We start from the raw sequence: 25,404 nt of genomic DNA, 5'->3' as shown, positions 1-25,404 counted from the left end.
AACTTTGCATTTAAGAGCAGATCCCAAGAGAGTACAATGTAGCATGATATCCTATTTATAAAGCTAAAAACAACTCAACTTTCTAAAACAGATTTTTAGGAGTAAAAATCTACTCCAAGTATGCTGTTAAGGAGTACATGTAAACAAGACAGAATTAGACAAAGGACGGGAAATGTGACGCGAGCTTCCACCTCGGCTGACTTGGAGACCTGAGCCAGGTGGGTGGGCTGGGTGGGGAGGGTCTCAGGAACGGCAGAGAGCTGGCAAGGCTCTGGTTTTTGTGCTCAGTGGTGAGTTTGTGGGTGCTCACTATTAAGAACATACACACTAAAGAGGACCTACATTCAAAGGAATATTACTCACTGCTAAAGAAGAAATGAGCTATGAAGCAGGGAAAGACACTGAGGAACCTCAGATACAAGTCACCAAGTGAAAGAAGCCAGTAGAAGAGGCCACGCACTGGACTCCACTGGTGGTCCAGTGGTTAAGACTCAGTGCTTTCAGTGCAGGGGGGCTCAGGTTCAATCCCTGGTCGGGAAACTTAAGATATCACATGCCCCACAGTGCAGCCAAAAAAGTTGATTAATTCGTTAAAAGGTTGAAAAGACTATACACTGTGATTCCAACTGTGGGACATTCTGGAAAAGGCAGGACTCTGGAGACTAGAAGAATCAGTGGTTTTGGGGGTTGTGGGGAGGAGGGATAAACAGGTAGGGCCCAGAGGCAGTGAAATGACTGATAATGGATACATCTGTCCGAACCCACAGAACACACAGCCCCAAGACTAGACTCAGATGTCAACTATGGACTTTAGTTAATAGCAACATATGAGGACTTCCCTGGTGGTCCGGTGGCTAAGACTCTGTGCTCCCAACGCAGGGGGCCCAGGCTCCATCCCTGGTCAGGTAACTAGATCCCATGTGCTGCAATTAAGACTTGGTGTAGCCAAATAAATAGTAAATAAACAAATATTTTTTTAAAGTAACAATATATGGATATTGGCTCATCAAGTATAACTGAGTTACACTAATGCAGGACGGTAATAATAGAGAAAAGTGTATGTGTGGGTGTGTGTGCCCATGTGTGTGGAGGGGGTATATAGGAACTCCGTGTACTTTCTGCTTAATTTTTCTATAACCCTAAAGTACTCTAAAAATCAGCCTAGTAAAAGCTGGGTGAATTGGACTTCTCTGGTGGTCCAGTGGTTGAGAACCCACCTGCCAATGCAGGGGACCCAGGTTCCATCTCTGGTCGGGGAAGATTCCACACGGCAAGGAGCAACTAAGCCCATGAACTGCAGCTACCGAGTCTGCACGCTAGAGCTCACTAACCACAACTACGGAGCCCACGTGCTGCAACTACCAAAGCCCACACACCCTAAAGGCCACGCTGTGCAACAAGGAGCCACTGCAACGAGAAGCCCGTGCGCCACAACTAGACAGTGACCCCCGCTCGCTGCAACTAGAGACAGCCCTCGCAAAGCAATGAAGACCCAGCGCATCCAAAAGTAAATCAATAACATTTTTTAAAAAGAAGAAAAAAAAAAGTGGGATGAATTGGGAGAGTTATACTGAGAACCAGGAATTCTGAAGAGGAAAAGAAAGGAGGGAGGGAAGGAAGAGTGAGGCCATCGTAGCCCGGGTGAAGGCTCCACACACACATGACCAGCAGGTGGGTCAGGCTGTTGTGAACCAAGACCCAGACACAAGCTGGTCAGTCCTGCCAAGTGGATTTTCTACGTTTCTCCCAAGGCCCCTGCCAGTATCACAACAGGATCACACTGCCCAGATCAAGACCTCCTGGCCCCTCCAGCCTGGATTAACCTACTCCAAAGCTGTCCCCAGGCCAGGGGACCAGGGCGGACTTATGGGCGGATCAGACAAGAGCCTAATAGAATGTGCCCTGGGATTACTCCCGAATCCCATTTGGCCAGTGGAAAGCATATTCTGGCTGGTGCTGAGCCGATTTCTGCAGATTTTGAGGGCAGGAGGCAACCTCTTTCCTTCCCGCTCATTCACCATTCCCACCCTCACCATTCCCATTGCCACTCCGCCTGGAGAGATTCCATCCCTTCCACCTCCTGGCATGCAGTATCGGCCAGGCCCCTCTTCCTCCCTCTGCTCCAAGGTGCGTGCAAATGCAGAAATGAGACAGAAGAAATCTGTCCTCCACCCATTCTTTTTTAATCTCCCTCTCTCTCTTTTTTTAATATTTTGTGTATTTGGCTGGGTCTTAAGTTTCGGCATGTGGGATCTAGTTCCCCAACCTGGGGCCCCTGCATTGGATGAGTGGAGTCAGCCATGAGACCTCCAGGGAAGTCCCTCCACCCTGTTTCTGAGGCCAAAGCTTTGTGGGGAGGAGGGTAAAAGCAGCTGAAGTAAGTGGGCACAGGTGTCCCAAGTAGGCGTCCCGAAACTGCAATTCTCCCTAGATTGCCCGCGAACGGACTGTGACCCTAATTCCTGGTGAAATCACTGAGACAGTCACTCCGCAGAGCATTTCTCCTTTGGTGGCAGTGGTGCATCGTTTTTTTTTTAGGGACATTGGGCAAGTAACTTAATGCCCCCCCATCCTGATCTCCAGAGCTCCGTTCACCTGCTGTGGCAGCGTTTCCAACATCGCCAGCCTCCAGAGATTCAGCTCATGTCCTACGTGCTATCTCCTCCCACTTGCCACTCGGGATCAGTTCTCCTCCCGCTTGGGGTCAGGGCGGCTCTGCGTGATCACCTGCGGTGACAGCAGGTCACTTCTGAGATCTGTCATAAAAGACATGTGGCTTCTGCCTGCACTCAGTGAGCCAGCCACCACGGAGTGAGGAAGCGACGTCGTGGACAGGGACCATGAGGGGCACCATCCTGCAAGCGGCTCCTCTGACCCCACTGGGCCTTCAGACGAGGTGGCCCTGGGCTAACACGTGCTCCACAACCTCCCGAGGGCCCTTGAGCCAGAACCACCAAGGGAAGCTGTTTCCAAGTTTCCCACCCACAGAAACTGTGAGAAAGGGAACACTGGTGGTTTACACTAAGCTTTCAGGGACTTTCCTGGTGGTCCAGTGGCAAGGACTCTGTGCTCCCAATGCAGGGGCCCAGGTTCCACCCCTGGACAGGGAACTAGGCTCCACATACTGCAACTGAGCCCACAAGCCACAACTAGAGAGCCCATGCAGTGGAATGAAGACCCAGTACAGTCAAAATAACGAAATAAAATATAATAAAATAAAAAATAAAATAAGTCTTCAGGGTAATCTGTTACACAGCAAGAGATAACTGATACACCTGTCATCCAGGCTGATCCACCTGACAGCTCCACATTATTTTTTCTTTGTCAACCACTACAATTCTCTAATGGCAAGCAACCAACAGCACTGGATTTTTCACTTTCTGGTTTTTCCCCCATCTATAGATCTGATCATCTGGGAGACTTAAGAGACTAAAGGGACTTGGTAAATTCAACAAGGGGGGAGCAGTAGAACAATTAAGGTGAGAAAATGAAGCCTTTGGGATTCACAGATTATCAAGAGATACCATCGCCTGGTTCTGAGACCAAACGAATCCACTACTTTGATCTGCTTCCTTCTAAAGCAGGGTCTTGGGCCTTCCCTGGTGGTCCAGTGGCTAAGACTCTGTGCTTCCAATGCAGGGAGCCCCGGGTTCCATTCCTGGTCAGGGAACTAGATCCCACCTGCTTCAACTAAAGATTCTGCATACTGCAACTAACACCCTGTGCAGCCAAATAAATAAACAAAAAATAAATAAATATTTTTTAAAGTAAATAAAAAATAAAGCAGGGTCTCCCTCAGTGCTACTGATGTGGAGGCTGGTCATTCCTTGCTGGAGGTGGGGGCATCCTTCCGGGCACTGTGGTGGGTAGAACAGCCTCTCTGGCCCCACCCCTCATTCCAGGAGCCACCTGCCAATTGTAATAAGCATAGATGTCCCCAGACGTGGTCCAGAGTCCCCTGGGAGGTGAGATCACCCCCACTGAGATCCCTGCTCCAAGCACATCCCTCATGGACAGACACAGCAGGGACTCAGCATCTGGCAACAGGAAGCCCCCCTGCCTGGGGTACAGTTCCCCACTCCTGGGAACCAAGCAGGTGGGCCTGGGATGTCTGCGCCCCCTTCCCTCCCCACACGACATCCCACCAGCGCGTGGCAGGAACACCTTGCCTCGCTGGAGGCTTGATATAGACCTGCACTGCAGTTATCACCCCAGCCTTCACTCATCACCACAGCAACCATCTAAATGTGTCACCCCGAGGAGCTCTGATTGCAAATGAGGCAGGAGGAGAAGCCTGGAGTGGGGGACGGCAGCCTGAGCCTCGCCACCTGAGCTCCCAGCCCTGAGCCCTCGGAGTCTCTTGGAGAAGTGCCTGGGATGGACACACCACTCCAAAGTCTTGAGACTGACTCAGATCAGGGGCCAGCACAGTCCAGTCCAATGGGACAAAAGGGCCCGGAAGGCTGACTCAGGGGCTAAAGGTCTCCAGGAGCCCAGCAGATGTAGGGGGAGGAGGGTGCTGACCCTGGCTCTGTGTCCTGAGTCTCTCAACCCTCCTCCACCTAACACTGGGTGGGGTCTCCCCACTTTCCTATTTTTGACCAAGCTGCACAGCAAGTAGGATCTTGGTTCTCCGATCAGGGATCAAACCTGAGCCCCCTGCATTGGAAGCTCAGTGTCTTAACCACTGGACCACCAGGGAAATCTCAGCATCTCCCTGCTTTACTCTCTAATCACTGGAGCTTTGTTCTGCTAGTGCTTCCCTGGTGGCTCAGTGGTAAAGAACCCACCTGCCAATGCAGGAGACGTGGGTCCAATCCCTGGGTTGGGAAGATCCCGTGGAGAAGGAAACGGGAACCCACTCCAGTATTCTTGCCTGGGAAATCCCATGGATGGAGGAGCCTGGAGGGCTACAGTCCAAGGGGTCACATAAAAGAGCCAATCATGACTCAGTGACTAAACAACAACAACATGATGTAAGCAGGGACCAAACTCAACATTTTTCCAAATAATGAACACAGAGTCTCATACCCAGCCCTGCTGACACTGGGCGCATCATCTTCCATGCAGGGCCGTCCTGGGAGCTGTGCGGTGTGGAACAACCTCCCTGCCCCCATCCACTCAATGTCAGGAGCCCCCCAGTGTGGCAAACACAGATGTGGCCAGACATCACTAGTGTCCCCTTGGGGACAGGATCACCTGCTGAGCCAGGCATCGATTATCAGACCTCCTACCCCCTGGCACTGTCCTGTATGGAGGGACAGGCAACTGACTTGGGAAGAGGATCAATTAACAAATTAAAAAAAAATGTGTATGCACAGATTTCTTTTTCCTCTCAAAATTAAAATAGCTTCTGTCCGTCCCCCGGAAGGCGGTGGGTAGGGACAGATATTCCCGAATTTGACAGGCAGCATGGTTTCATTCTACCCCAACTTCGAAATGGACTAACTCCCCCAGGGCCTCAGTCTCCAAAGCTTCAAGGTGGGGGTGAAGGTGGCACCCCCTGAGCGGGTGGGGCTCTTGGATTAAACAAGTGAATATCTAGCAAATGGATAAATCAGTCCTAGCATATTGTTCATAGCGGATCACTTCTTTACCATTGGAACTTTTTCACAATCCTAGAACATCTAGTAACTGCTTTGTTGACAAGGCTAGGACTCAGCAGAGTGATTCTGTGAAGGACCAGGTGACAAATGTTTTTGGTCACTGTCACTACTACTGAACCCAGCCAGTCATGGACCAGTGGGCGAAGCTCTGTGCCAGTAAAGCAGGGGATGCAGGTTTGATCCTGGCTGGGGAACTAAAGTTGCATATGCTGCATGGTTCAAGAAAAAAGAAATCTGATTTTGGGAGTTCTCTGGCAGTTCAGTGGTTAAGACTCCATGCTTCCAATGCAGGGGGTGCAGGTTTGATCCCTGGTCAGGGAACTCAGATCCCACACACCTCAAGGTCCAGCCAAAAAAGAAAGAAAGAAAGAAATTGACTAACCCAGGCGACTTGGATCCAGCCCAGAGGTTGGAGGCTGGAATTTTAGACCCCGAGACTGGAAGATGGTCTGTGAGCAGATGGCACCAGGCCTCATATGGGGACACCAGTGCAAAGGGAAATGGGATCCTGGGTCCTATCAGAAAGCCCTCAGCTGCCCCTCACCCCAGGCCATCCACTACACAGAAGGTCGCCACCACAGAGACACCACTTCCCTCAGATTCAGAGAAGGGGCTGCTGCTTTCTCAATACCTTGGGAAAAATCCATGGGCCAACCTCTGTTAGCAAGTATAGAAGCTCTTTATCAACCTTGGTTGCAAAAGGCATCCTAAAGCTCTTGACCTGGTGAGCAAACTATTTTCCGATCATTCTAGACAGGGCAGTTTACCATCTGCAAAACTGCCACCGCTAACAGCCCCGAAGAACCCATCCCCAGAGGGAGAAATGGTTTCTGCAGACGGAGAGACTGAGAAAACCTCAGTGTAGATGTAGATGTGACAACTCAGTGTCCTATGGATCTGTGTGCGTCCTGGGGTAGAAAGGGGTGTCAGGGGAAAATTAAAGAAATCCAAATGAAGTGTGAACTTTAGTTAATAATGACACTATTTGCAAACCAGAAATAGAGACCCAGACGTCAAGGAGGGAAATGGGGCAGAGGGGAATGGACTGGGATGTTGGAGTTGACATATATAGATTACTATGCATGAAATAGAAACTAACGAGAACCTGCTGCTCTGCTGTGCTGTGCTCAGTCGTGTCCGACTCTTTGCCACCCCGTGGACCGCACCCCACCAGGCTCCTCTGTCCATGGGATTCTCGAGGCAAGAATACTGGAGTGGGTTGCCATTTCCTTCTCCAGCAGATCTTCCTGAACCAGGGATGGAACCTGCGCCTCTTGTGCCTCCTGCATAGGTAGACAGATTCTGTGCCACCTGGGAACCTACTGTACAGCCAAGGGACCTCTACTCAATGCTCTGTGATGAATTAAATGGGAAGGAAATCCAAAAAAGAGGGAATATATGTATATATACGGCTGATTCACTTTACTGTACAGTAGAAACTAACACAACATTGGAAAGCAACTATACTCCAAAAAAAATTAAAAATAATAATGACATATCAGTGTTGGTTTCTTAATTGGGATGAACGTATCAGGTCTGATGCAAGATGTGAAGAGCAGGGGTGACAGGGTACGTGGGATCTATCTGTACTGTCTTCCCAATTTTCCTGTGAATCTAAAACGAGTCTGAAATGAAAAGTTCATCTAAGAAGAAAAAGGAGAGAGGGGAGTGACGACAATTAGCTGCTTATGCTTGAGGAGGCTTTGAAATGTGATTGAGGGAACATTAAGTTCCTGTGACAGCATCCGATAATGACAGGGTTATATAAAGCCCAGAGAAGAAAGACGCTAAAAACAGGATATGCTAATCAGCAGGGGAAGTTGGCTCCTAGGAGAGGAGTGAGGAGGGGGAGAAAAGACAGGTGGCTAAGTGGTTCCCGAGACAATCAGGGTGGACCCCGGCCCTGGGGCTGCTCCACGGGAGGAAATGTCTGGAACGTCCCAGGCGGACAGGGGCAATGAGGCACATCTGCTCAGGAGCAATGCCTGCTGAGTGCACAGCCAGAGCCTGGGCTTGGGGGAGGGTGGTGGTTTTACAGATGGAGAGCTCTGGAACGTGAGGGTAAAGCCATGGTCCAAAGACAGACAAACAGACGGGTGATGTGACATGGATCCTGGTCTTTGCAAGCTGACTTACTGGACACCTTCATCTCGACCAGGGTTTCTCCCTCTCCACCCTGCAGACATTTAGGGACAGGTCATTCCCTGTTGGGGCATCCTGGGCACTGTGGGTTTGGAGCAGCCTCCCTGAACCCTGCTCCCATGATGCCAGGAGCACTCCTAGTCCTGACGACCACAGATGTCCCAGACAGTGTCCCCCAGGGCAGGATGTCCTGAGGAGAAACACTGACCTACAATAATTTACAACAACTAACAATGTACACACAGGACCATAGGAGTGTAATTATCCTCATTCTACAGATGGGGAATCTGAGGCTCGGAGAGGCGATAAAGCCAGCCTTTGGTCACCAGGAGGAAGTCTCAGAGAACGGGTAGTCAGGAGTAGCCAATACCACGTTTAACAAGGAGAGGCCTCTGCCTGGGGAGGGGGCGGCAGTGTTGACCTGTCAGCATCTGAAGGCCAAATACAGCCCACCTCTTGTGTCTGTAAAGTTTTGTTGAAACACAGCCACATCCATTGATTTATATATCAGCTATGACATTCACATGAAATTAAAAGACGCTTGCTCCTTGGAAGGAAAGCTATGGCAAACCTAGACAGCATATTAAGAAGCAGAGACATCATTTTGCCCACAAAGGTCCATATAGTCAAAGCTATGGTTTTTCCAGTAGTTATGTATGGATGTGAGAATTGGACGATAAAGGCTGAGCACTGAAGAACTGATGCTTTTGAATTGTGGTGTTGGAGAAGACTCTTGAGAGTCCCTTGGACTGTAAGATCAGACCAGTCAATCCTAAAGGAAATCAACCCTGAATATTCACTGGAAAGACTGATGCTGAAGCTGAAGCTCCAATACTTTGGCCACCTGATGTGAAGAGCTGACTCTTTGGAAAAGACCCTGATGCTGGGAAAGATTGAGGGCAGGAGGAGAAGGGGATGACAGAGGATAAGATGGTTAGATAGCATTACTGACTCAATGGACATGAATTTGAGCAAACTCAGGGAGATGGTGAAGGACAGGGAAGCCTGGCATGCTACAGTTCATGGAATCGTAGAATCAGACACAATTTATCAACTGAACAACATATGACATTCATGCCTACAAAGGACCAGCTGGCCCTTCATAGAGTTTATTGGCTCCTTACAGAGGTCCTCCATCACCACCTCAGAGCCCTGGATGGTTTTTCCAGACTCTTGAGCGCTCACTAAAGACTTTGTTGGAGGAATAAAGACAGCAGAGACAGCCTCGCTGGCAGTGAAAGGAGTCTGGACTGGTTCTGCCTGGTTCGGGATGAGAAGGCCGGTCCCTGGACTCATCAGCTCCTCGGCCAGGAGGGGGTCTGACCCCTGCCCACCCGCCAGTCCTGCCCTGGCGGGAGGAGCACATGTCATCATAGGTGCGTGGGACTGTCGGGTTGACTGGCAACAGGCAGCATGCCAGCCCGTCACCCGAGGTGTGTGGGCTGCACTCTCATCTTGACCCTGCTCTCCCATGGGATGGAGCCAGGCCTCTGCTCTGAGCTCTGGGGTTCACGGAACCATGTTCCCCTGAGCCTGCATGGTCAGCCCTGCGGCCTCTGGAGGGTACAGTGTGCTGAGCGAGGACGAACGCAGCTGCCCCAGCTCATCTTCCCAGAGCCCCAGTGCCTCAGTGTCGCTCTGGTCCCAGTGCTGAGACCCATGGATCGTGCTGTCATCTGAAGGTCACCTCCGTCTAGGCTTTCTCCTCACCAGTACTGTGGGCGTTCAGGCCACTCTTCAGGGTAGAGCAGCCTCTCTGGCCCCCACCCATTCATCTAGGAGCACCCCCTAGTTGTGACAACCACAGATGTCCCCAGATGTCACCCAGTGTCCCCTGGGGGTGGACTCACCCTGAGTGAGACCCCTGTGGTAGGGATTTCATGGACTCCCAGGAAGTCATGCATCCCGTGACCATCTGATCTCCGAGGTCTGGTAGGCTGCTTACATTTCAATACACACCTGAGTGAGATGGAGGGGAGGTAACTCATAGATGCTGGGGGCCACCCTGGTTCACACCATCTGACCATCAGGGGTTTATTCTGGTGGCTAATATGAGCTGAGCTTCCTTCCAGGTGGCTCAGTGGTAAAGAATCCAGAGGAGTTCTTCAGGATACGCAGATTTGATCCCTGGGTTGGGAAGATCCCCTGGAGGTGGAAGTAGCAACCCATTCCAGTATTCTTGCCTGGAAAATCCCATGGACAGAAAAGTCTGGCGGGCTACAGTCCATGGGTCACAAAAAGTTGGACGTAACTTAGTAACTAAACCACCATTCTTTTAAGGTCTTTATTGAATTTGTTACAGTATTGCTTCTGTTTTATGTTCTGCTTTTTTGGCTGCAAAAACATGTGGGATCTTAGCCTTGACCAGGGATTGAACCAGTACCCCTTCCATCAAAGGCGAAGTCTCAAGCACTGGCTCACCAGGAAGGTCCTTGGCTCATTGTCACTAGTTACATCTGCAGAGACCCTAATTCCACAAGAGGCCAGATGCCCGGGTGCTGGGGGTGAGGACTGGAACATATCTTTGGGGGGAACAGAGCTCAGCTCACAACACCCCCTCTTTGGCCTTTCCCCTGCTCTCCCAGCCTTGCCCTGAACCCCAGCTCTCCTGACCCCCACATACTGTACTGACCCTCCAGCTGTGTCCTTCATGCCCATCAGAAAGCACTCCCAGGTCGCCATCTCTCCGGTGTCCCACCTGCTTCCCTGACTTCCCACCTGGAGGGCTGTGAGCTCACTGGGAACATTCCCCCGGAGGAGGAGGCGCGCTGAGCTCCATGCCCGTCCCGGGGTCACAAGTTTGAGGCAGATGGGCAGGTGACGGCAGTTCTGGTCCCTGGAGAGATGACACCTGGCTTGTTGGCAGGGGCACTGCTCCAGGCTCAGCTGTCACCACATGGGAAGTGGCCCCAATGTCATCAGCCCCTCCAAGTGTCCTGAGAAGCTGGGAGGTTTGTTTTTGTTTTTTAAATGTAAAAGCTCCCGCTTTTTTTTTTTTTTTTTGCTATGTCACTTGGCTTATGGGATCTTAGTTTCCCAAACAGGATCGAACCTGGGGCTCCTGCAGTGGAAGTGCAAAGTCTTAACCAGTAGACCACCAGAGAAGTCCAAAAGCTCCTGGTTTTTAAATGTTGGCAGTAATTCAGTAATTCTGGGAATCCCAGACTATCTTACCTGTTTGCTGAGAAACTTGTATGTGGGTCAAGAAGCAACAGTTAGAACCCTGTATGGGACAATGAATTGGCTCAAGATGGAGAAAGGAGTACAACACGGCTGTCTGCTGTCACCCTGCTTGTTTAATCTACACTCTGAGCACATCAGGAGAAATGCCGGGCTGGATGAGTTACAAGCTGGAATCAAGATAGGTGGGAGAAACATCAACAACCTCAGACATGTGGATGATATCACTCTAAGGGCAGGAAGCAAAGAGGAACTAAAGAGCCTCTTGATGAGAGTAAAGGAGAGTGAAGGAGCTGGCTTAAGATTAAATATTAAAAAACTACGATCATGGCATCTGCCCCCATTACTGCATGGCAAATAGAAGGGGAAAAGGTGGAAGTAGTGACAGATTTCCTCTTCTTAGGCTCCAAAATCAATGCAGATGGTGACCGCAGCCATGAAATCAGAAGACGACAGCTTCTTGTCAGGAAAGCTATGACAAACCTAGACAATGTGTTGAAAAACAGAGACACTGCTCTGCTGACAAAGGTTCATATAGTCAAGGCTATATGGTCTTCCCAGCGGTCACGTACAGTTATGACAGCTGGACTGTAAAGAAGGCAGAATGCCAAAGAACTGATGCTTTCAAACTGTGGTGCTGGAGGACTCCTGAAAGTCCCTTGGACGGCAAGGAGATCAAACCAGTCAATCTTACGGGAGATCAACCCTGAATATTCACTGGAAGGACTGATGCTGAAGTTGAAGTTCCAGTATTTTTGGTCATCTGATGTGAACAGACGACTCATTGGAAAAGTCCCTGATGCTGAAAAAGATTGAGGGCAGAAGGAGAAGAGGGCGTCAGAGGATGAGACGGATGGACGGCATCACCGAAGCAATGGACATGGACTTGGGCAAACTCTGGGTGAGGGACCAGGAGGCCTGGCGTGCTGCAGTCCATGGGGTCTCAAAAGTCAGACATGACTGGGTGAGTGAACAACAATAATTCAATGTCTCAAACCACTGGGGCACTTCCCCTGTGGCACAGTGGATGGGAATCCGCCTGCCAGTGCAGGGGACATGGGCTTGATTCCTCAGGAAGACCCCACATGCAAAGGAGCAACTAAGCCCGAGCACCACAACCGCTGAGACCACACGCCACAACTACTGAAGCCTGTGTGCCTGGAGCCTGTGCTCTGCAAAAGGAAAACTAGAGCAGTGAAGGCCCAGGCACCGGAACTAGAGGGAGCCCCTGCTACAACTAGGAAAAAGCCTGCACACCGACAAAGACTCAGCACAGCCAAAAAATACACGTGTGCACGCGCACTCAGCCACGTCTGACTCTGCCACCACGTAGACTGTGGCCCACCAGACTCTGTCTGTGGAATTTTCCAGGCAAGGATTCTGAAGTGGGTTGCCATTTCCTCCTCCAGGGGATCTTCCCGACCCAGGGATCAAACCGTCTCCCGCACTGGCAGGCAGCTTCGTTACCGCTACGCTACCAGGGAAGCCCAAAATTGATTAATTAATTAAAATTAAACAAACAAACAAACAACACTGGGTTCTGCCTCAGGCAGCCAACAGTGATAAGTGCTGTGGGCCGAACGAGCCCCACAGTGGGGTGTGACAAAGGGCCGCTTCACCTCTGGGGTTCTTCACCCACATCCACACCCCAGTCTGATCACAAGAAAGCACCAGACACGCCCAGGTCAGGGGAGGTGCCGCCAAACTTCTGACCTGTCCTCACAACAGTCAGAGAAAGTCAGGGACAAGGACAGTTGGAGAAACTGTCACAGCCGGGAGGGGCCTAAGGAGACACGATGACTCCATGTGGGGTCCTAGAAAGTGCCCTGAGGCAGCAAAGAGGACGTCTGGGGAAAAATAAGACTCAGGTGGTAAAGAATCTGCACGCAATGCAGGAGACCCAGGTTTGATCCCTGGGTTTGGGAAGATCCCCTGGAGGAGGAAATGGCACCCCACTCCAGTATCCTCGCCTGGAGAATTCCATGGACAGAGGACCCTGATGGACTACAGCCCATGGGGTCGAAAAGAGTCCTACATGACTGAGAAACTAACACTTTCAGGGAAATCTAAATAAAGTATGGACTATGAAGAGAAAATTTATCAATCTCAGTTCAACCACTGTGACAAATGTACAGCCTTGGACCTAAGATGCTGCTAGCAGGGGAAACTGGGTACGGGGCAGGTGGGAACGAACTCCCTGCACTGTCTGTACTTTTCTGTAAATTCAGCGCGGGTTCAAGAGATTACTTTAAAGAAAACCTTGACCGCTAGAAACAAGGTATATAGCATAAGACACTGCAGAACGCTCAGAACCTTATAAATATGTCTTCCAAACTTGACGGGCTTGTTCTCCAAGGGGACCACCATATAAACGTAAGCATACAGTTATGACCATTTTCTTTAGAAATTAGGAAACCACTGGGGAAGGGCTTCCCTGGCGGTCCAGTGGTTAAGACTCTGCACTTCCCACATGCTGCCTGGTGCAGCAAAAGATCAATAATGAGAATAATAAAGAAAAGCTAGGTTAGTTAAGCTCCCAGGCGTTTGAAATGATGGCGCAAAAAGTTAGGAGGTGGGGAGCCCCTGAGAGGAGACACGGGGTACAGCCATTCATGGTACCGAGGGGCGCAGAGGTCCCTGGCCCCCAGCAGCCTCCGAGTCAAAAAAGGCCTTAAAACCATGTCTGTGGACACCACTCTGGAGCAGGAATAGTGACCACGGCTGCCCAGCTCAGAGCTGGCGCCCTGGGGAATCTTGAGGTCAGTACACCTGCAAGGTCAGGAACCATTTCCTGTCTATTTAAGGTAAGGAAAAAACCTGCTTAAAAAAAAAAAAAAGCTAGACAAAACATTCATTGGAAGGACTGATACTGAAGCTCCAATACTTTGGCCACCTGATGCAAAGAGCTGACTCATTTGAAAAGACCCTGATGCTGGGAAAGATTGAGGGCGGAAGGAGAAGGGGACAACAGAGGAAGAGATGGTTGGATGGCATCACTGACTCAATGGACATGAATTTGAGAAAACTCTGGGAGATAGTGGAGGACAGGGAAGCCTGGTGTGCTGCAGTCCATGGGGTCACAAAGAATCAGACGTGACTTAGCGACTGAACAATAACAACAACACAAAACATAAGACATTGCCCAAAGTCAGTAAGTGGAAAAGAAAGACTTTAAACTTGAGTTTAAGTCCAAAGCTCATGAAAGGGAAAACCCAACGGTTCCCACTTGGCGACACTCAGTGCTGTCTGGAGACATCAGGTAGGGCAGTGGGGGCGCTCCAGGCATCCATCAAGTGCGTGGGGGTCAGAGATGCAGTTCCACACCCCACGGTGCCCAGGATGGCCCCACACAGAGCCTGATTGGACCCAAATGTCAACAGAGCTGAGCAAGAGATCCTGCTCAACAGGTGGGGACTAACTCTTGTCATATTCCCAGACCCATGTGTACTAACACTGAAAGTCACCCCAGGTACTTCTGACTACCAAGAATTGCAGGACAGGGACTTCCCTGGCGGTCCAGTGGTTAGGAACCTGCCTCCCAATGAAGGTGGTGTGGGTTCAAGCCCTGGTCAGGAAGCTAAGATCCCAGGGGCCTCAGGGCCCAAAAAAACAAAACATAAAACAGAAGCAATATTGTAACAAATTCAGTAAAGACAAAAAAAGGTCCACATCAAGAACTGCAGACCAGTACATTGGCTAGTACAATCCATCTAAATTAAAATCTTTTTTTAAAAAAGATATATTTGTATATGTGGATGTTTACACACAAAAAAAAATTCCCAAGTGACTCTGTGTGAAGAATCTGCCCACCAATGCAGGAGATGCTCGGAGTCTTAGCTACTTCACCACCAAGGAAGTCCCATGATGTACCTCTTAATATATATTTTTAGAGATGGCACTATGGGATCAGAAACCATTACACATTTTTAAGTTTCTTGAAACACACTACTAAATTGGTGCTGAGAAAGATTATGCCATCTTATATTATCCTGCAATTCACGGGGTCACACAGAGTCAGACACGACTGTGCGACTGAACTGACTGATAATATCCTGGTATCCACATCCTCATTATCATGGGTATTACTTTTATTAATATTCACCAGTTTAAAGGTGAAAAATAGAGTCTTCTTGGGATTTTGTAAAATAATTTTTTAACTTTGGAGTGATTTTAGGTTTGAACAAGACTGCTTGCGAGGATAACACATAAACCTCCTATTTATCCTTCACCTGGCTTCCTCTGTAAGGTGCATTTGCACAACGAAGACATCGATGTAACTGCGTTACTACTAACCAAGCTCCACCATTTATTCAGATTTCACTAGTTTTTTCCATTAAAGGCTCTCTTCTGTTTCAGATCCCATCTAGGATACCATATTGCATTCATTGGAAAAGACCCTGCTGCTGGGAAAGATTGAGGGCAGGAGGAGAAGGGGGCAACAGAGGATGAGATGGTTGGATGGCATCACCAACTCAATGGGAATGAGTTTGAGGAAACTCTTCACTTCATAGACAGTGAAGGACAGGGAAGCCTGGCGTGCTGCAGACCATGGGGCTGCAAAGAGTCGGACACAATTTAGGGGCTGAACAGCAACGTGTCATCCCTAATCCTTAAGACACTCCTACACCTCCATGTTGCTGATGAGAAGATGGAGGTTCAGAGAGGTTAAATGACTTGCCAACATCACAGAGCTGCTGAACGGCACAGCCTGGATGCAACCCACACCTGAAGAACTCTAGATCCAGGAATACTCCAAGCGTGCCTCCCTCCCTGTCATCTCAAGTCCCTTCAAACACGCAAAAGTTAGTCTCCAACTCTCCATTAACACATGAAGTGATCCACGGCAAGTGTTAATAACTGGGTGATGAACCGCCATGACAGAACTAAGCAGACATCCTTCCCTGCAAACAGCCGCCTTGAGAAACTATTTCTGAACAATATGTCATCTCATGGATGTGTCCTTGGAAACCATCAGAGACAAAAGAAAAATCTCAGAAGTGATGCTGTCCTGTGACTTAGCAATAATAACATGTGACATTAAACCAAAAGCAACCCTGTTCCTATTGGACCATCCACCTTATTTAGCACTGAGTGACCTCTGGCTGGGTGGAGGGCACTCTGAGACAGTCCCCCAGTGATCCCCAACTCCTGGTCCCTGTGCCTGTGTTCCTGCCTCCCACTGAGTGTGGGCAGGACCCATGACTTGTACTAGCACACAGCATTGAGATGGGACATCACTTCCATGACCATCTTATGTGAGAAGGCAGCTTCCACCTTGCCAGCAGGCTCTCTCCTTTGCTGCTGTGATGAAGCAAGTTTCCAGGCTGGGAAGGCCCAGTGGCCCACAGCCAAACAACTGAGAATAGCCTCCAGCCAGCAGTCATGTGAGTGAGCTTGGAAGCAATCCTTTCCCAGCTGAGGTAAAATGGCAGCCCAGGGGGGTCCTCCCCGGTGGTGGTTAAGAAACTGTCCTCCAATGCAGAGGACATGGGTTCAAGCCTTGGTCAGGAAACTAAGATTCCATGTGCTGCGAGGCAACTAAACACGCACAGCTCAACTAGAGAGAAGTCCACGTGCCGCAACAGAGAGCCAATGCAGCCATAGATAAATAAATAATTTTTTTTTTAAGACAGCAGCCCAGGCCAAGAATTTGACTGCAACCTCTCTCTGCTCAGAGACCCTGAGCAGAAGCCCCAGCTAAGCTGCACTTGGGTTCCTGACTCACAGAAACAGAAACTCTAAGGCAATAAACATGCGTTGTTTCAAGTCACTAAGTTTGTGGTGATTTGTTACAGCAGCATCAGTACACTAATACAGACTATTTCCAAATTCAAACCCACCCTCTAAAGGTGAAAATCTGAAATGTATTTGAAACATACAAGTTTCTAGATTTGAAATATACAAAAGCAGTCCAGCCTGGTCTTGAAGGCAATCACATTGGAGCAATGTTTCAAGGACAAGGACTCCCAAAGTGATTGTTTGAAAATGGAGATGTGAAATCTGGGGTAATGAACAAAACAGATTCTACTTAGCTGACAATTATAACCAGATTTTTCACACTCAATTGCATATACTACGTCAGGCAGTTTTTCTGCATTATTGGGTTTGAAAGCTGTGCTGTTGTGTGTCACCGAAAAGAAAAACTGATTCAGAAAACAACGCTGTATGTTATATATATATGTGTGTGTGTGTGTGCATATATATATATATATATATCGTACTACTTTTCTTAAAACAGAACTGCCATGACGCCTCCCTCTCTGGCTGAGACCAGAATAGATAAAAGTCCAGATTTTTACACACTTGGGACCGGCAATGTTTTAACACATGGAACATTCTATGAGGTTGCAAACTGTTTTATATTCTTCAAACATATCCTGACTGTGCCAACTGCCCTGACAGTTGGTCATATTCTCAAGTGAATCTAAACAGATTACACTTTTAGAGACAGATGCATGGAGGGACTAGAGGGTCTCTCCACCACAGAGCAGGCCTGGTTACATCCCCTGGACCATCACAGGAAACAGGATCCTGGCTTTTATGAAACGGGAACGCTGGAGGGGAGAATGTCATGGCCATGTTCAGTGCTATCCTTTGAAAACTCGTGACTGCAAAGACTGGGAAATGCTGGCCAGCAAGGAGAGAGAGAGGTCACTTGAAGGCAAAGAGGCAGAGAACACTATTTACCAAACCAGACTGGTGAGAGAGACTGCAAATCTCAGTTTGTGTGGCCCCTCTCCTAGGACCACTATGAAGGACAGCCGTGACCTAAACTGGTTCATGTGTGGGCCTCGCCTCCCCCCACCCAGAGAAGTCCTGGGGAACATTTTCCCAGGGTCCTATAGGTCAGGGGTCCCCAACCTCTGGGATCTACTGCCTGATGATCTGAGGTAGAATTGATGTAATAATAACAGAAATAAAGTGCACAATACACATAATGTGCTTGAATCATCCCGAAACCATCTCCCACCTCGGTCCATGGAAAAACTGTGTTCCACGAAACCCATCCCTGGTGCCAAAAAGGCTGGGGACCGTTCCTCTAGAACGCCAAGAGAAACACAGGAAAGGCTTAGTTCACATATATTGCATGGTGGTTTTCAATGAGGAAGAGAAACGACTTTGCCCCCGGGGGGCACTAGGTGGTGTCTGGGGACATCTGCTGCCATCATGACTGGGGCTGGGGTGCTCCTAGGACCGAGGGGGTGGGGTCAGGGAGGCTGCACCACCCCCACAGCGCTCAGGACACCCCACAGAGGACAACCTGGCCTCATGGCGGCCCTGATGTCAGCAGGGCCAAGGCTGAAAGCCTGCCTGGCCTGGCCCTCAGGGCTAGAGGGACTCGTTCGTCTTTATTACAGACCCAAATCTGTGTCATGCCCGCGGAGGAAAAACAGTCCCGTAATTACATTTCCATACGTGCTACCGGGAACTTTTTTAGGGAAGACAGTTTGGGAACATCGGCTGGAGACAGAATGTTCCAGGAGGTGCTGAGTCAGAGCGGAGCTGCTGTCAACAGGCATCACAGTGTGTGCTCAGTCACTTCAGTCGTGTCTGACTCTTTGCGACCCCATAGACTGTAGCCCACCAGGCTCCTCTGCCCATGGGATTTCCCAGGCAAGAATACTGGAGTGGGTAGCCACTCCCTTCTCCAGGGGATCTTCCCAACCCAGGAATCGAACCCTCGACTCTTCTGTATCCTGCATTGGTAAGTGGGTTCTTTACCACTAGCACCACCTGCCACTGACAATTCAAACATATTAGCTTTGGCTTTGAGCCCATTACATATGTAGTGGGCTGCATGCCCACCCGCCGGGACTTGGGACTTTGGGGGACATCTGTGGTCATCACGACTGGGGGCAGGGTGGTCGGATCCCTGCACCTAAGGGGTGGGGTCAGAGATGCTGTTCCACCCCCCACAGCACTAACCGGCCATCTCCCAAGCAGCGACCATGCGTGGCCTGCAATGACACCCTTCCACAGACGTGGTCCTTGGGCTTGAAGGACAAGTCCAGGCCTGTGACACGGCCTGTGACACCCTAAAGCCCTCTCACCCTGTCCAAAACCCTCTTATCCTCCGGCCGTCTGCCTCTGAACACCAGGGCCTGGGAACAAGGTCCGTGGAGGGTCAGCAGCCCATGGGAGACAGCTGATGGGGTCCCGTCCCCTGCATGTGGCCCTGAGCAGAGGGGCAGCAGATGCCCCCAGCTCCCAGCTACACACAGGGAGGTGGATGTGTGGCACGCAGTTCCCGTGGCTGGGCTGGGATGGGGAGCCCAGGAAGGGATGGAGAAGGAACCACAACAAGTGACCACACAGTGTGACACCTGGCAGGCTGTCTTCCTGGGTCCTCCTCCACTTGGCTTCACTTGGCTCGTGGACAATCACCTGCTCTGGGGGTGGCGCCGCAGTAAACGAGAGCAAGTCCTCACTTTGCCCCAACTCAGGGCCACACCTGGGATGGTGCCTCAGATTCCCCGTCTGCAGCACAGATGGGATGGTCCAGCCTAGGGCGGAGCCTGAACAGTGGGCAGCTCCTTCCCAACCTCACCTCCAGCCCATTCAGCCTCATCCCTGGTCCTCAGTTCCTGGGCCGAGGGATGGCCATCAGTGTCCAGTCACATCCACCACGACTGAGTCTCCTCCACACCTGATCCCATCTCCCCAGGGACAGACCTGTCTATTCCTCACTTTGGTCCGTGGCTGTGGTGGCAGCCATTGGGAAGACAATAGTATTAATATTAACATACACTTTAGGGCTTCCCTGGTGGCTCAGGAATTAAGAATCCGCCTGCCAATGCAGGGGACACAGGTTGACCCCTAGTCTGGGAAGCTCCCACATGCAATGGAGCAACTGAGCCTACGTGCTGCAACTACTGGGCCCCTGGGCCCCAGAGTCTGTGCTTCTCAACAAAAGAAACCATCACAATAAGAGGCCTGCATCACAACAAGCGAGCAGCCGCCACTCGCTGCAGCTAGAGAAAAGCCCCCACAGCCACAAAGACCCAGCACAACATACACCGACTGTAACACGAATATTATCTCTAATGTGACATAAATAATAATATTAAGAGTGTCCCTTAATAAGGGTGGTCCAGTGGTTAAGACTCCTTGTTTCCACGCAGGGGGCGTGGGTGCAACCTGGTAGGGGAACTAAGGTCCCACATGCCATGTGGTGTCACCAAAAAATGTTTTACATAATAATAATAATAAAATAGTAACATTAACAGTGATAATACTATTACATCAAAGGCAGTAATAACCTGTCCACCCCTGACTTGGGTCACCGCCTTGGCCATCATCTCAGCCCTTAGGAGGATTCTGGACAGTGATTTATATTCCATTTTGCCCACAAGGAAACAGAAACAAAGAGGTTTTGCCCAAAATTGCCCAGGGAGAAAGTTATCCAGTGTCTAAGTAGTCACCCCAATCCCAAGTCTCACTGTGCCACAAGGCCCCCGACATTCCACCAGGTTCCAAAAGGTTCCAGAAGTTTCCATCATTTTTGACCTTACACCTCCTTCACATCTCACCCCTCCCAGGAGTCCCCATCCCACAAAGGAGGGAAGGACTCTCAAAACTCCTCGAGCTGAGCCCCACTTGCTGCCTTCTCCCAGGGACCCCAGAGCACCCCCATTCCCTCCCAGTTCCACCCATGGCCAGTTGGGGCCCAGTGCTGGCAAAAGCTATGGCCAAGGTGTGACTGCTCAACAGCCCAGGCCACAGGAGAGTTCACGTCCTTGTGCCAGACTCTGAAGGACAGGGCTTAGAAGGAGAAAGTGTCAGATCACAGCTTGAACTCAGCCAGAGATGGGCATCCCTCACGGGCCCATCAAGGACTGCATGCAGGCTCACTCCATGAAATGGCACCCCCCTTAGACCAACAGGTTGGGGGTGGTGTTGTAGTAAAATAAACATAATAGAAAATTTGTAATTTTAATCATTTTAAAGTATACAATTCAATAGTATTTAATACAGTCACAGAGTTGTGTAACTATCACCACTAACTAGTTCCAGAACATTCCATTATCTCAAAAGAAGCCCCGTTCCCATCAGTAGTCATGCCCAGCCCCTGACAACCAGGAACCCACTCTCTGTGTCTGCGGATCTGCCTGCTCTGCATGTTTCCCATCAGTGGAATCACACCCTGTGTGTCCTTCTGTGTCTGCCTCTCTCACTGAGCATCGTGTTCTCAGGGTCTGTCCACGTGGTAGCGAGTGTCAGCACTTCTCCCCTTTCCGTGGCTGAGGGATGTGTGTGGAGGGAACACAGTTTTGTTTATCTGCTTGTTTGCTGATGAGACATTTGGGTGGTTTCCACCTTTTGGCTGTTGTGAATTATGCTGCTGTGAACATTGATGTTCAGGATTTGTGTGGATGAATATTCTCATTTCTCTTGAGCGGACACCCAGGAGTAGAATTGCTGAGTCGTATAGAAACTCCATGTTTTCCAATCAGCTGCCTGATTTCCATTCTTGCCAGCAGGGCACAGGGTTCTCTCCTCTCCACACCCTCACCTACGCTTGTCACTGTCTGTCTTTCAACTCTAGCCATCCTGATAGTTGTGAAGGGGTGTCCTACTGTGCTTTTGATTTGCATTTCTCTGAAAGCTAATAGTGTGGAGAATCTTTTCATGAGACCATAGTCCAAGAGGGGCAGATTTGGCCACACTGTGCAGCCTGTGGGATCCTAGTTCACTGACCAGGGATCGAGCCCAGGCCCTCAACAGTGAAAGCGCTGAGTTGTACTCATTGGACCGCCAGGGAATTCCCAACACCACAGTTTTTAATCCTAGGAGACAGGTGCACCAAAGCCAGCCTCACATACCCAATTACACAGCCAGAAGGAAGCATGGCTGGTTCTGTCACTGAGAGAAAAAAGCCTGTGCAAAATTCAGACAACATGATCAGCTTTGTCTCATGGAAGAGCTACAGAGTGGCGGGCCTGGGGCTGGGTCCTTCCTGGCTTGGCTCCCTGGTTCTTTTCTTTTTAACTGAAGTATAGAATACAATTGATCTACAATATTGTGTTAGATTCAGGTACACAGCAAAGTAATTCAGTTATACATGTTTATGTATCAGTTCAGTTCAGTCGCTCAGTCGTGTCCGACTCTTTGCAACCCCATGAATCACAGCACGCCAGGCCTCCCTGTCCATCACCAACTCCCAGAGTTCACTCAGACTCACGTCCATTGAGTCAGTGATGCCATCTAGCCATCTCATCCTCATATACCTAGATTATTTTAACCTTTTTTCCATTATAGTTTATTAAAAGATCATAATATTGATGTTGAATTTAGTTCCCTGTGGTATACAGTAGGTCCTGTTGTTTATCTATTTTATATACAGTAGTGTGTATATGTTAATCTCATGCTCCTAATTTATGCCTCTCCATCCCCTTTGGTAACCAAAAGTTTGTTTTCTAAGTCTGTGAGTCTGATTCTGTTTTGTAAATAAGTTTCATTTGTAGTACTTTTTAGATTCCACATATAAGTGATATCATATAGTATTTGTCTTTCTCTGACTGACTTCACTTAGTATGACACTCTCTAAATCCATCATGTTGCTGCAAATGGCGTAACTGCATTCTTTCTGATGGCTAAGTAGTATTCCATTGTATATATACACATCTTTATCCTTCCATTTGTCAATGGACACTTGGGTTGCTTCCACATCTTATTTATTGTAAATAGTGTTGCTATGAACATTGGGGTGTCACTTCCCCAGTCCTGAGCCTCAGTTTCCTTATCTGAAGACAGACCCTCAGAGGGGCACCCCAGGTGGGTGCTCTTGGGGCCAATACAGCCCTGGGTGGGAACCACTATGCACAAAGTTAAATGCAAGTCAACAGTGACCAGCCCATCACCAGAACCTTGACCTGGGGCAGGAGGAGGGGGAGAGAGACGCAGCTGCAGCCCTGGGGACAGGAGGTCATCACATTGGCCCCAGAACACAGACTCTAGAGCATTCTGGAAGATTCAACCTGGGCTCAGTGAATAAGAGCCCCTCTGAAGACACGCAGGTGACATAACTAAAATGGAAAGTTCATCTCCAAGAGGCTCCAGGATAGAATCACGCATCGTGGGCTCAGCCACAGACTCGGTAGAAAGTATGTGGTTGGGAATTCCAGCTGCCCTTTAGGGTCCAGCGCAGCCCATGACAGGAGGCTCTTGATCCGCATCACGTACCAGAAACGAGACGAGAAGCTGTGAGGACACAGAACTTTATCTACACTGTGGTTCCCTAAACCACATCAGTTTCCTGCAGTTACTGTAACAAACTGCCACCAGTTCAGGGCTTAAAACCACACCCATTGATTCTCTCATAGTTCTGGGGTTCAGGAGTCTGGCTCAGGCCGCACGGGGGGTAAATCCAGGCGTAGGCAGGGCTAGTCTTTTCGGAGGCTCCAGGGGAGCACAAGCTCTTGCCTTTTCCAGCTTCCAAAGGCACCGCATCCCTGGCTCATCGCCCCTCCCTCCATCCTCACAGCCAGCAGCGCAGCACCTCCTGTCTCTCTGCCTCTGACCCTCCCTTTCCCTCTTATAAGGACCCTGTGATGACACTGGGCCTCCCGGGGAGTCCAGGGTCGTCCCCATCTCAGGGGCCTTACTTAACTTAATCCCTCCTGCAGAGTCGCCTCTGCCCCATGAGGTGACGTGTCCTTGGGGGCCCCATCACTCTATCACAGCTTGCTTCTGATTTTTTCCTCCATGTTTTTGTCTGAATTTTTTTTTAATCCATTTTTTTCTTCATATTTAATACCTGCTGGCTACTAGACATACATTCTGTGTGGCCTGCTCCACCCCCCTTGACAGAGGAGCATCTTTTATAGATAAAACCAACCAACCAAAAACTGAAGCTCTGGCTAAAGAAAGCTGGGTGAGGCCCCCTGGCGACTACAGAGCAGAGGTGGCTGGGAGTCCGATGGGAGTCCAGTGGGTTCGGGGCGGCGTCACTGGACACGAGGGCAGGTGGAGGCCGGGTGAGGTGGAAAGGTGGCCTTAGTGGAAAGGTGGGCAGGTCAACAGCAAGCAGGTGGTGTTTGTCAGAGCAGAGGGCATTCCAGGCTGGGGGAGGCAGGAGTGTGACCCCAGATGCAGGAGGGAGACAAATGAACAGTACAGAGAAAGCTGCGGTGGGCTGGCTGCACAGTTAACAAGGATGGGGACGAGAGTGGGCCTCGGGGATGAATGCAGTCAGCCAGAAGAACTCAAGTCCTTCCAAAGTCCCCAAGGCTGAGCTGAGAAAGAAGCAGCAAATGGACGAAAACCCCACCAGGCAGAGAAGCACAAACAATCGAGAAGTTTAAAAATAGACAACGGCCCCACAATGCCACTCCTGGGGACCCACCCGGGGGAACTGAAAACAACCATCGACATAAAAACCTGAAGATGGATGTTCACTGCAGCGCAAGTCATGGCAGCCTAACAGTGGAATCATGCCAAGTGAGCATTGATAGATGAAGGCATCAAGACACAACAGACGTATATGATGGAACATGATTCTGCTCTAAACTATGAAAGTGGACAGACTCTGAGAACATGATGCTCAGTGAGAGAAGCAGACACAGAAGGACACACAGGGTGTGATTCCACTGATGGGAAACGTCCAGAACAGGCAGGTCTTTGGTGCCCGGAGTATTTAACAGGGACAGTTTCAAATTTAGAAGATGAAAAGGTGCCGGGTAGATGGGGACAGGGGAAGAACGGTTGCATAATGGCGTGAATATACTTAATGTTACTGAACTGTGCACCTAAAAACAGTTAAAGCAGTGAATTTTATGTGACATGTAATTCACCACAATGAAAAAACAGAGCAAATCAGAGTGGGTTGAAGTGGATGCAAGGAGCTCACCTCCTCATCCATGCAGCGCTGAGCAGAGAAATGAATGGGGGTGGGGGGAGGGGGGAGAAAGAAGGTGGGCTGTGTCTGGTGTGTGATAAACTAATTTTTGATTTTCAGAAACTGCTGTGACCGGCAGGGCCCTCCCTTAGGACGACAGGAGACAGGCAGCACGGATGGTCACTACCTTCACCCCTGGCATCATCCCGCCATTGTGGGCTGAGTGAAGAGGCCACTGAGAAAAAGGCTTCGGCTCAACAAAGGGTTCCATTCACACCCCAGAGAAGGAGCAACTCCTGCCTGCCTTCTCCTGGGACATCTCCCAGGGGCACCCAGTTTCACTTTCAAAGGACATGCCAAACACCCCCCCAGAAAGCAGCCTGATTTCCAGCAGCCCTCTGCTTTGGCCAGACACTCTGCCACATGTGAGCCAGCACTCAGGATGTGGCTCTGGGAGATGGGGCGAGAGGGCAGGAACAGCAGCAGCTTCACGGGGCTTCCAAGTCTTGGGCTGCCTGTGCCAAAACTCTCCCCTGGGGTTTCAAAGCTCCCCCTCCTTTGATGGAGAGGGAAATGGCAAGCCGGTACTCTTGCCTGGAAAATCCCATGGACGGAGAAGCCTGGTAGGCTACTATCCAT

General features: G+C 49.9%; 1 protein-coding gene across 5 annotated transcripts in view; it reads right to left on the bottom strand.

Moving 5' to 3' along the window:
- GNG7 (G protein subunit gamma 7) overlaps window positions 1-25,404 on the bottom strand; it is a 138,289-nt gene that overhangs the window by 100,439 nt on the left and 12,446 nt on the right. The window contains exon 1 of one of the 5 annotated variants that reach the window (XM_070373972.1): window positions 9,599-9,678. The exons of the other annotated variants lie outside the window; for them this stretch is intronic. The gene's annotated coding sequence lies outside the window, so the exon portion shown is untranslated. Of the gene's footprint in view, window positions 1-9,598; window positions 9,679-25,404 lie in introns of those variants that run through there. 5 annotated transcript variants of the gene reach the window in all.

This window comes from Bos mutus, chromosome 7 (assembly GCF_027580195.1).
Source record: "Bos mutus isolate GX-2022 chromosome 7, NWIPB_WYAK_1.1, whole genome shotgun sequence".
NCBI classification, from domain to species: domain Eukaryota; kingdom Metazoa; phylum Chordata; class Mammalia; order Artiodactyla; family Bovidae; genus Bos; species Bos mutus.
Note: the sequence above shows the minus strand (reverse complement) of the source record. Positions and strands in the feature narration are given on the sequence as shown.